General features: G+C 33.4%; 1 long non-coding RNA gene across 1 annotated transcript; it reads right to left on the bottom strand.

The window, feature by feature from the left end:
* Positions 1-503: 503 nt before the first annotated feature.
* Positions 504-1,954, bottom strand: LOC113293796. The gene is made up of 3 exons (XR_003332577.1): positions 1,668-1,954; positions 1,459-1,579; positions 504-857 (listed from the first exon to the last, which is right to left on the bottom strand). It is a non-coding gene; the product is annotated as an uncharacterized LOC113293796 (long non-coding RNA).
* Between the last annotated feature and the right edge of the window lie 8,772 nt (positions 1,955-10,726).

The raw sequence follows: 10,726 nt of genomic DNA, 5'->3' as shown, positions 1-10,726 counted from the left end.
AATATCAAATTTTTGTTTTTCACGAAAAAATCGGAGGTGATCATCGTTTTAGGGAAAAATTTCGAAAAACTGACTGCATATTCATTATGCAGCCTCCAAAAAAGATGTATAACACATCATGCAGACGCATAACAAATTATGCAACCATTTTTTCGACTGCGTAACAAGTTATGTAGCCATTTTTTTGGTTGATTTTAGTTCGTACAGAAAAAGTTGATGCATAATACGTTATGCATCCATATTTAAATAATATATCAGGTTATGCATCCATTTTCTCGATGCATAATGCATTATGCAGCCGTATTTTGGATGCATATCAGGTTATGTATCCATTTTCACGACTGTATAACATGTTATGTAAATATTATTATAGGTGCATGATAAGTTATGCAGCCTTATTTTTTGTTGGTTTCAATACTAAGAAAAAAGTAGCTGCATAACGTGTTATGCAAAAAAAAAAAAAAGTTGCAAAACGTGTTACGCAACAAACTTTATAGATGCATCACCTGTTATGCATCACTATTCACATCCAAAAACAAACCCATATCTCTTGATATATAAGGACTATGAATACCCGATATCTCATCCATTAGTCAATTAAAAAGACGAACAACAAGATCCGCATAAAAGACCGAAGAACAATCAGGTGGATCGTAACTAAATCAAAAAAAATAAAGTCCTAACAACTAAAAACATAAAATTTGACATCCAATCATATGAACCGCACTATTAACGCATAGAGAAGTACAGAGAGATAGAGACAGGTACAGATCCGTAAACTTTTATCAAGCTTCCCTGAAAGTGCTTGCAGAAATGTTGTTTTCCCTGAGGCTGGAGGTCCAAGTAGCAACGTCAATCTGCAGCCAGTATATGGAGAGCATAAAATAACATTCCACGGAAGCCATTAAGGTTGATTTCCTTTCCTTCAAATGTATCCATCGTTTATGGTAAATAGAGAGTAGTTAACATCACGAAGTATCTTGTTAACTACTTTCTTGGATGGCGAACATCGTATAAAACCAAGAAGAATTTATTAAGAATAAAAAGATAATCCACATAAACACAACTACTTAGCAAGCATCTCATAAGAAGACTAAAGAATCATTTCATTTCACCATGATCCAACGACAAGGCAATAACAGAAAAACCACAGGCTCACTAAGTCCAATTGTTCCATAGATGTCATACTACTGAGTTGATAATACAAAATCTATAAAACTTGTGAAATTCCCAAACGACAACCTCCACTTCTAAACTTCCTAACTACTGACAAACTCCCAAACATTTCATATTGATAATCATAAAACTGCAATCTCTACTCTTTATGTTGTACAATAGAATTTACCCTTGTAAATTTTTATTAAGGTTAAACCGAAATCACAACAAGCCATCATTTAAGCAACACAAATTATTCCTACTAAAATTTCTGTATCCGCACAAATTGAAACACAAAATTACCTCCATAGCGTTTAGCGAAGCATTGAACAAAGTCGTAAGTGTTCTACTTGCAATAAACGCATCCCTTTCCACTAACAAATTCTCAAATCGCACTTCAATTTTAGGAATATCAATTCCAACCCTGTTATCAAAAAAACCAAAATCAAGTCCTCCATAAACAAAATTAACCTAAAAATCCAACAAATAAACAGAAAAAAAATTCAACAAACCTATCAATTCGATTCCTCAATCTCAGAAGTCAGGAGAAACTTTTCATTATCTTCTTCAACAACTTTAAGTATACTTTCCGTCAACTGTTTTTTATCCTGTAAATCCAATTTCGAAATATCAATTTCAGAAAGATGAATCCTACCACTCGTTGTAACCAAATAAACTCCATGAACCAGAAAGATTATAATTTATTCATTGATTAAAAGAGAGAAACCAGATTTACACTTAAGGGATACGAGAAAAATTAAAAAGCGGAATTTTTAGAAAATATGGGTTTGGGAGTAATTTTTTCCCCAAAAATGGGGGCGCGATTGAAATTTTTTGTCCGTGGGTTTCTTAATGAAAAACTCTAGGAGAATGGGTCTCACCGTAGTTTTCACAATATTTTTCCCGGATCTGTCACACCCACATACTACCCTTGATAGACGGATACCAAATAGGTACGAGTTGGTTTCTTCTTCTAGATTACGCTATGAAAATTGTTGATTAACTAATTTTACTTGATTCTAATTCCAGGAATATGGAATCTCTGCATGTGTTGTTTGACATTAGTACTGTTAGAGGTATTTGCGGTGTGTGAATCCTAATTAGAGATTCTCATAAGTAGAGATGGACTTTTTTTCGTAATGGTTTATTCTACTGTTTATATGATTGTTAACACTGCTGGTTATAATGCGACATATGTCACATCTCAACTCAATTTTCCTTGTGCTAAATTCTGGAAGGTTACTCTTCTAACTAAGATCATTTATTTCTTATGGAAATGTGTACACAATAATTGTGTTTTTATAAAGAGGAGACTTGCTAGATATGTGCATTAACATTAGCTCTTGTTATTAAACATTTTGAACCGTTTAATAGGTGTGAAGTGTATCACACGAATCACATATATTTTATATTTTCAAACTTAAAAAAGAAAACACCGAGAAATAAAGACTACCATTACAAATGACAAAATATCCAAATAGATAGGTGAAAAATTGAAATACAAAATATATGTGATTTGTGTAATACAATTGAACTATACTTTAAATAAAAATGGTTTGAACTTAAGATGTTCGAAAATATAAAATATATGTGATTCGTGTAATATAATTGAATTGCTTGGGAAATTTCCAAATGATCGACTTGAAACAAAAATGATTCTTCAGCAATAAAATATTTTTAACTAACATTGTTAGGGGTCTAGAACATCCATTGCTTGGATCATATTTAGAGAGTTTAAACAAGATAAATTCGAACTTGAAATTTTTTCTTTGCAGTATTAATTAAATCTACTAAAATCATACGACATGGTCTCATAAGATAGAATGGTAAATTCCGTGAGTAAATAGGATATAGGTCAGTTTTCGCATACCTCTTTGTTGATGAAGTTCTCGAAAATGTCTTCTTTTGTTTTTCATCCTTCAATGATATTTGAAGGTTATTCCGTGGTGTATAATACTCAACTACCATTTTCTAATCCTAATCCGAGACTTGACTTTAGTAGATTAAAAATATATATTTCTACATCTAACATTGACAACAATATAATAAAACTTGCGAGTTCAAACGAGTGTTGCTCTAACAACTAATATTCTAAGAGAAAACTAGGGGCATCCTTTAACATTTTTATCAGTGACCCGACTGCTCAGGAAACAAGGAGAAAGTTCGCGTTGTTGGAGATACCGCTGAATATCCGAAATGCCGAACAAGGGACCGAGGAGCCATATTTAGAGCTCGTTTTGTTTTTTTCTATTTGTTTTTATTCTCTAGTTTTACTCTCGGAAGACTACACTCTATTGACCGTAAGTCTATAGAGTACAAAACTAGGAAACTGACAGGTATCTAGTAGAGTCCTGACCTATAAGTCTTGGTCAGACTGGTACCTAGGTTTTGTTATTTATAGACTGGTACCTAGTAGCTAGATACCTTAATATTATTCAATCGATTCTTGTCCTTCATTAATGGTTAGGGTTGTACATGGTAACTTCTATCCGCTAAAACCGAAACAAACCAAACTGATTAGGGGAAGACCGAACCGAGCCATTTACTTCAATAGTTGGTTTTGGTTTAAAAAGATAAAAATTGAGAGTCTAACAGTTTCGGGTTTGGTTTGATTTAACCGTTTAGTTTTGATGTAATTAATATCAACCATTAGATCTATCTTAGATTAACTATGTTTAATCTTACATGTATGTTTGAATTATAAAAGTATATATTTAATTTTATTTAACTTTAATGTGTTATTTTTTGAGTAACTATATTTTTTGTCCAAGTTTATACAAACTTTCACCAAGACATTCAATTCATACTTGAAAAAAAAAATTCAAAAAAAACATTAAAATCACACAAAATTTTAAAACCATGATTGCGTAAGAATTACCGTGCAGGCACAACCTTTGAACACAAATGTTTAGAGTTGTCAAGTGAAGGATCAGGCACATCCTTCTAACACGAAGGTTTGGAGTTAAAGGAACAACTACCGCTGACATCATAATTACCAATATTTTCCTTTGTACTTGAACACAAAGCCATCATCGTTTTACCCTATCTCTATCGGGACTTCAACAACTCTCTACCTTGTTCCTTCACGTCCCACCCAGTAATATATAATGGATTTGGTACCACTATTATGAGCATATGTGATGGCAGGTCCATCCATTAACTCAGACTTAATTTTTAGGTCCTAAATGTTATTCCTGAATCCCTCGTAATCCTAGATTACCCTTGATAGATGAATACCATATACGTCCAAGTTGATATTTTCTAGATTTAGGTCTAATGCTATGAAAATTGTTGATCAAATACTTGAGATGAAGGTTACTCTGGGCAAAGAAGCTTTATAAGTGATTAGAAGATCATCAACATACATTATATGGAGAATGGGTGGTGTCTTTTTCTATATTCAAAGTCCTTGAACTAGTTTTCGGTTTTGAAGGTTTCAAAGATTTGTAGGAAAGATTTCTGCATATATTATGAAAATATCAAAAAATCACGGGTTTTCTTGCATAGTACCTTTCGTTGGGGTTGATATATCCATATGTTGGATGTTGATCGAGTATGTAATGATTGTGATAAATAGGATAATATAATCTACATCTACAAAGATAATTGGAAATCCAAGCTTGGTGAAAGCAGTTTTGATGAGTCCCCAATCTAGTATGTCGTAGGCTTTCTGGATATCCAGTTTGAGAGATATTTTTAGGTCTTTGGTGAGGCATGAAGTTTTGATATAGTGGAATAGATCTTCAACAATTGTTATGTTATCGTGAATTAATATTTGTGATATAAAGGCACTTTGATATGGGATTATTAAAAATGGGAGGAGGGGTCTAATTCTAACTAGGATTTTTGTAATGAATTTATGTGTGACTTTGCAGACCCTATGGGTCTGAATTGAGAAGGTTTTGATGGACGGTCCATTTTAGGTATTAGTATGAAGTTTGTATGATTCATGAGTGGTTGTATATTAAGATCATTGAAAAAACTATGAACCGCAGCTATCAATTGAGAATGAGTTGTCCCAAAAAAATCTTTAAAAAACTTAAGTGTGTAACCATTTGGACCAGGAGTGAGAATGACGAGGGTACCAAGTACACCACAATTTTTTCAGTATCAATCTATAAGTCATATATCTCGTGTAATCTAATATAGATACAATCTGTCAAAAATATAGCAAACCACAATGCATACACTTGGTATAGTATTGGTTCGAAATTGAACACAACGATAGGGATCAACCCAAGTGTTTGGAATTAGCGTACAATTTATTTACTTGTATTTATAACTAAATCTGTAATTATAATTGCGGAAAGTAAAAGTAAAGATACAACAATATTTTGTTAACGAGGAAATCGTAAATGCACAAAAACCACCAGACCTAGTCCAGTTTTGAATACTCTCAGAATTAAGCCGTTATACAAAGACCATTACCAACTTTGTATAGTTGAGACCAAGTAAACTACCCCTAGTTACCTAGTTTCCTCAGTATCCCTACGCCTACAACCAATTTGGCCAATGCACATGATTCCTAAGATAGAGTCCACTATCTTAAGTTGCTTCAAAAGTTAAGCATTATACTTCTTAATATAATATACGAATATAAAGCATTCACAACTATTGATATATTCTTCCTTGACGCTTTGATCATAATAAGATGATCAAGTATCTAATACTAGATTTGCATATATATATATATATATATATATGTAACTTCGCATGTTATGTTTTCAATCGGAAACGAATTGAAAGCAACGATATGGATATGGATACAAGTCAAGTCATGTATTAATAACCTCAATTGGAAGGATGGTGTCTTCATTGATGTTGATACGTCTTCGGATTCTTCAGGTATTCAAAGTAATACTTGTATGTCTCAATATTTCTATACTTCCTAGTCTAACCTAATGAATTTGACTCTAGTAATCTAATTTAGAAACTTATGAGTTTTGATACTAAAATATGACAACTAACCTTGACATACCAATTATTCGCGGGTTCAACCAAGCAATGCTCTAACTAGGAGCACTCTCGGTGTTTGTGGAGAAAAGTTCTTAATTGACTTCTGTTATAGGTACCCATTCAGTAACAAGGTTCATTTGTCTGGGGTTAATCTTGGGTTGATATCCGTGAAAACATGATTATCACTGTAGGTAAAGTCGTGTATTGTTCAAAGTAATGGTCAAGAATGAGCTGCACCACGCCTTCCTTATTATTAACCCAAATATATTGTGGGTCCTGAAGCTGTTGTATATTATTAGATGCCTGGTGAATGGTTTTTTTAGCGTGAAAAAAGGTTGTGTTGAGATTTCCTGATTGTAACCATTGAGTTATGGATATTTATTGTCAATATGTTGCGTGACATTATAGCAAATCTGTGTGGTCGGATCTTAGTTGCTTTTTTTGAGCCAGCCAGAATTTCAGGTCATTTCCATATTGAGTAGCACACTAATGTTGAGCTATTTTTATCTTTACCGTCGATTTGTTGATCATAGTTGGTAGGCGGCCAAAAGTGTCCTTATTCCATTCCAAGAGAGTTTGAACGATTGTTATGAGCTTTAATTGAAGGTCCTGAGTAGGTTCGATATCTTGTTGTTGTACCCAAGCCGAATCAACCACTTGTTTAAGCTGCGGGTGAATGAGCCATAGATGTTTAAATTTTTAATTTTTTTTATTCTATGCCAGTCTATTTATTTTTCTTGCAGTAGGATTGGGCGTGATCAGATGCTATTCTCGGAAAATAAGTGACTGTTGCATGTATATTTGTGGTACAACGATATTGGGTTATCAGTACTTATCTATTCTATCTAGAATATTATCTTTCCTCAGTTGGTTGTTTGTCTAGGCGTAGGGGTCACCTCGAAATCCTAAATCCATTGGCCCCATCTGGTCCATCGTTGTGAGGAGAGGTTGAGATTGTGCAGAAGTTACTTGTCTTTTTTTTTCTTCCTCCAATTGATCCAGAATGTCACTGGATTCTTCTAACAAAAGCCAAGGCATATCCGGGTTGATGTTGTTGAAGATTGAAGGGAAGCCCTGCCATGAGTTTTTCCTTATATCTATATATGGTGGGCCATATATACCCTTGCAAATCCAGGGTTGTTTAGGGGTGGAGGAGTAACCATTGCGCGAATATAATTTTGTGAGTGAAGTAATATTGGTATACTGAGGTTATCTTACCATATTAAACACCACATCACTTTCTAATTTTAGGGATAAAAAAGTGATTATGGAACTGTAGGAATTGTGCCAGTCCTTTCATATAATGATCATTTGCTAGGGTTTCAGATAAGAATAAAATGTTGGGCATGTGAATGAAAACTAATCCCCCTAAATGTTGATCAGTTATTGGATGGTTTATTCCTTGACAATTCCACGCAAGAATAGTCATTGTCAAGTAAGTGAAAAGAGTTGAGTTATATATAAGAGGTTAGGTTAACACGGATGGGGTGAGTGAGTAATGGGATGGTGGTGTTGTTGGGAAAAAAAAACTTTACATGGGACTAGCGGCTTAGGATTTGAGAATACGGGCTCAAAGCTTTTGAAGATTAGAAAATATAGTGATGATTTGATTTACAAATGTATATGAGGGAGAAGGAAACAATGAGATTTTTTTATAGAGGTTGATGTTGGAGGCGAAGGTGTTTTGTTCTAAGAAAGATAGCAGTTAACGTGTTACTATTAAAAGCTTGCAGAGTTTTGGGTTCGGTTTTAGGAAGAATGAGATTGAAAGATTCATATAAAAGGTTTAGTAATTATAATTAAGTTACAAATACTACAGAAGGATATATAAATTTGATCGAAATTAATACACCAGTATATAGAATAGGAGCGTGAGCAGCAATAACTTCAAGATCAGCAATAGTAGGACTCAAAATAGAATGCAGATGATTTATTTGGTTGACTTGCTAAATTATGGGGATAAAATGCACAATATTGATTCTAAATTAATAAGTTTTCTAATAGTTGATATAACAACTTCAAAAACTAAAACACTTTAATAGATCACAAACAAACAACTACTTATAGGAATTAACACATAAATAATTAAACTCAAGCAAAAAAAGAATGACTGAATAGGAGTAAAGAAAATTTTACTGAACTAGTATTATGGAAAGAATAGAATTCATAAAAGAACATAGTATCTGGGAGGTTGGCAACGGAAGAAATATTTACATTTCTAAAGATAACTGGATCCCTAGGCAAGGTATTTTATCTGATTGGCAGAATACCGCTTTAGTGTATGTTTCAGACCTTATAAATATGCATGGTAATTGGAATATAGGCCTTATTGATTCTGTATTTCAAAGAAGTATCGGATCTAAGATAAAATCAATATATATTAATGGAAACAATCAGGATAGACTAAGATGGATAGAAAATAGAAATGGGGAATTTACCACCAGATCTGCATATCGTATACTATCTAATGAACATCATAACAATGCAGATAGAATATGGAAGGAATCAAATATGGAGGATGAATTGTATTCCTAGGGTAACTCTGTCTACATGGAAAATGGAAGCAGATGTATTACCTCTGAGAGCAAAAATGAGTTCAGTTCTAAAACATGTGGATTCCCACTGTCTCTTATGTAACTCAAATGTGCCTGAAACTTCAGCACACTTATTTGTTCATTGTCCTTTTACTACAACAGTCTGGTTTGTTTTAGGTATTCATAAGTCAAGTTATGATTTAGATTTTTTCTCTTGGATAAGGAAATGGTTTACTTCTGAACTTTGGGAGCGGAAAGAAATTTTTGGTTTCATATGCTGGAAACTTTGGAATCATAGAAATTATGTCAACTTTAACAGGGCTAAGCCAAATCCTGTAGATTGTATCAAGGAGATTAGATTGTTTTGAATGACTGGAAAATATTTCAGCACAAGATTTTCATAAAACAAAGAAAAGAAGAAAAAATATAAATGAGAGTAAATATGATAATGTAAAGCATGAGATCTTCACGGTTGATGCTTCTTATGATGAAGTAGATGGTTCATATGGTGTTAGAGTCATTTACTGGCGGTATAATGTTATTGCTGACATTCTATTTTTTTCCAGGAAATACGACAGGACCAGCTGCAGCAGAAGGATTTGCGATCTACAAAATTGTGCAATGGGCAAAGGAGTTGGGAATAAATAATATCAAAGTTACAACGGATTATAAGGATGCAGTCAATTTTTTGGGCAATAAAACATCCTCCTGTGGCTGGAGAGCTAAATCTATTTTGAAGGATGTGATGTCCTGTGTACTTTTGAATGTAATTATGTGAATAAGAATTATAACGTGGAGGCGGACAAACTGGCAAAATGGAGTTTTGTAAAAAAGAAATGTTTTGTAGATGATGATTCCACTAGCATAAACTTGAAAGCTAAAATTCTAGATGGCATCGTAAAAGGTCATAACATTTTGTTGTATAGCGGCTAATTCTTAATAAGACTTTAGTTTATTAAAAAAAAAAACAGATCTCTCTCCAAATTGAAAAGAAATGGTATGTTACCCCTGATAAGAATTGTATTTTTTCCTTAATTAGAAACAACCGAATTTGGAGTGTTTTAGGCATACATCTCTTGTGTTCTACTAAATATGTTAAAATAGGGTCACTGAATAGGAAAATGACAAAACCTCCCGCCAATTTTTTATAATGGTAAAACTGCCACGAATCCTTACGTCTTTTAACTATTTTATTTTTTTCTTGGGAAATGGGAAATTAGGCTAAAGCAAAAAATATACAACAAAAATGATTGACCCACTGAAATTTTGCACCGCAAAATGCACCGTGTGAGAGGTGTATTGAGGTATACAATCACCCCACTCTCTATCCCAATGTTGAGAGCTACATCCGGGACCATTGGATTCCACCGAAGTGCACTCTGCGGTGCAATTTTCAGTGGGTCTAAAATCCTTCACATCTCTGTGGCTGCCAATGAATGGACGCCACGATTCAGTGGGTCTAAAATCCTTTCAGTTCGATTTTTAACGTATCAAAATCAGATATTTTGCATATATTAAAGTTGTTAAGATTAAAATATTTTCACGGAGATAAAATTGGAAAACGTTTATCCTCCCTCAACCTTAAACTAATTTTTGTGTTCGCACTGGCCAAGAATTTTCTTGGTTCTTAAAGCATTTTTTGAACCTTCAACTTCTGTTAAGTTGTGTTGATCAGAGTAGACCAACATCCTTAGCGTCTCAATAAAAAGACAAAGGTTGATTCATATCACCATTTTCCCATTGTAGTATGAAATGATTATTTGTGATCTACTGTTGCGTAATCCATTTGTAACACATTCGTACCATATGATCTACTATGAAAAAAAGGAAAACCCATGTTGGCCATTTTATTAAGGGGGTTGAGGTTAATGGTTCTTGACTATTAACTAGAACCGGTGACATCAACTATTTTCTGCATACAGTCCATCTCTATAAATGTAGAAAATTATTGATAAATTTTTCTATCAGGAAACATTTCAGTATGCGGTTTAGTCCAGCTCGAGTCAACTAGGTACAAATTAGTCCAAATATATGAAAAATACACTAATAACCCTTAATATTTACAATTAGTACAAATATTT

The sequence above is a fragment of the Papaver somniferum genome, chromosome 7 (genome assembly GCF_003573695.1).
Source record: "Papaver somniferum cultivar HN1 chromosome 7, ASM357369v1, whole genome shotgun sequence".
NCBI classification, from domain to species: Eukaryota; Viridiplantae; Streptophyta; class Magnoliopsida; order Ranunculales; family Papaveraceae; genus Papaver; species Papaver somniferum.
Note: the sequence above shows the minus strand (reverse complement) of the source record. Positions and strands in the feature narration are given on the sequence as shown.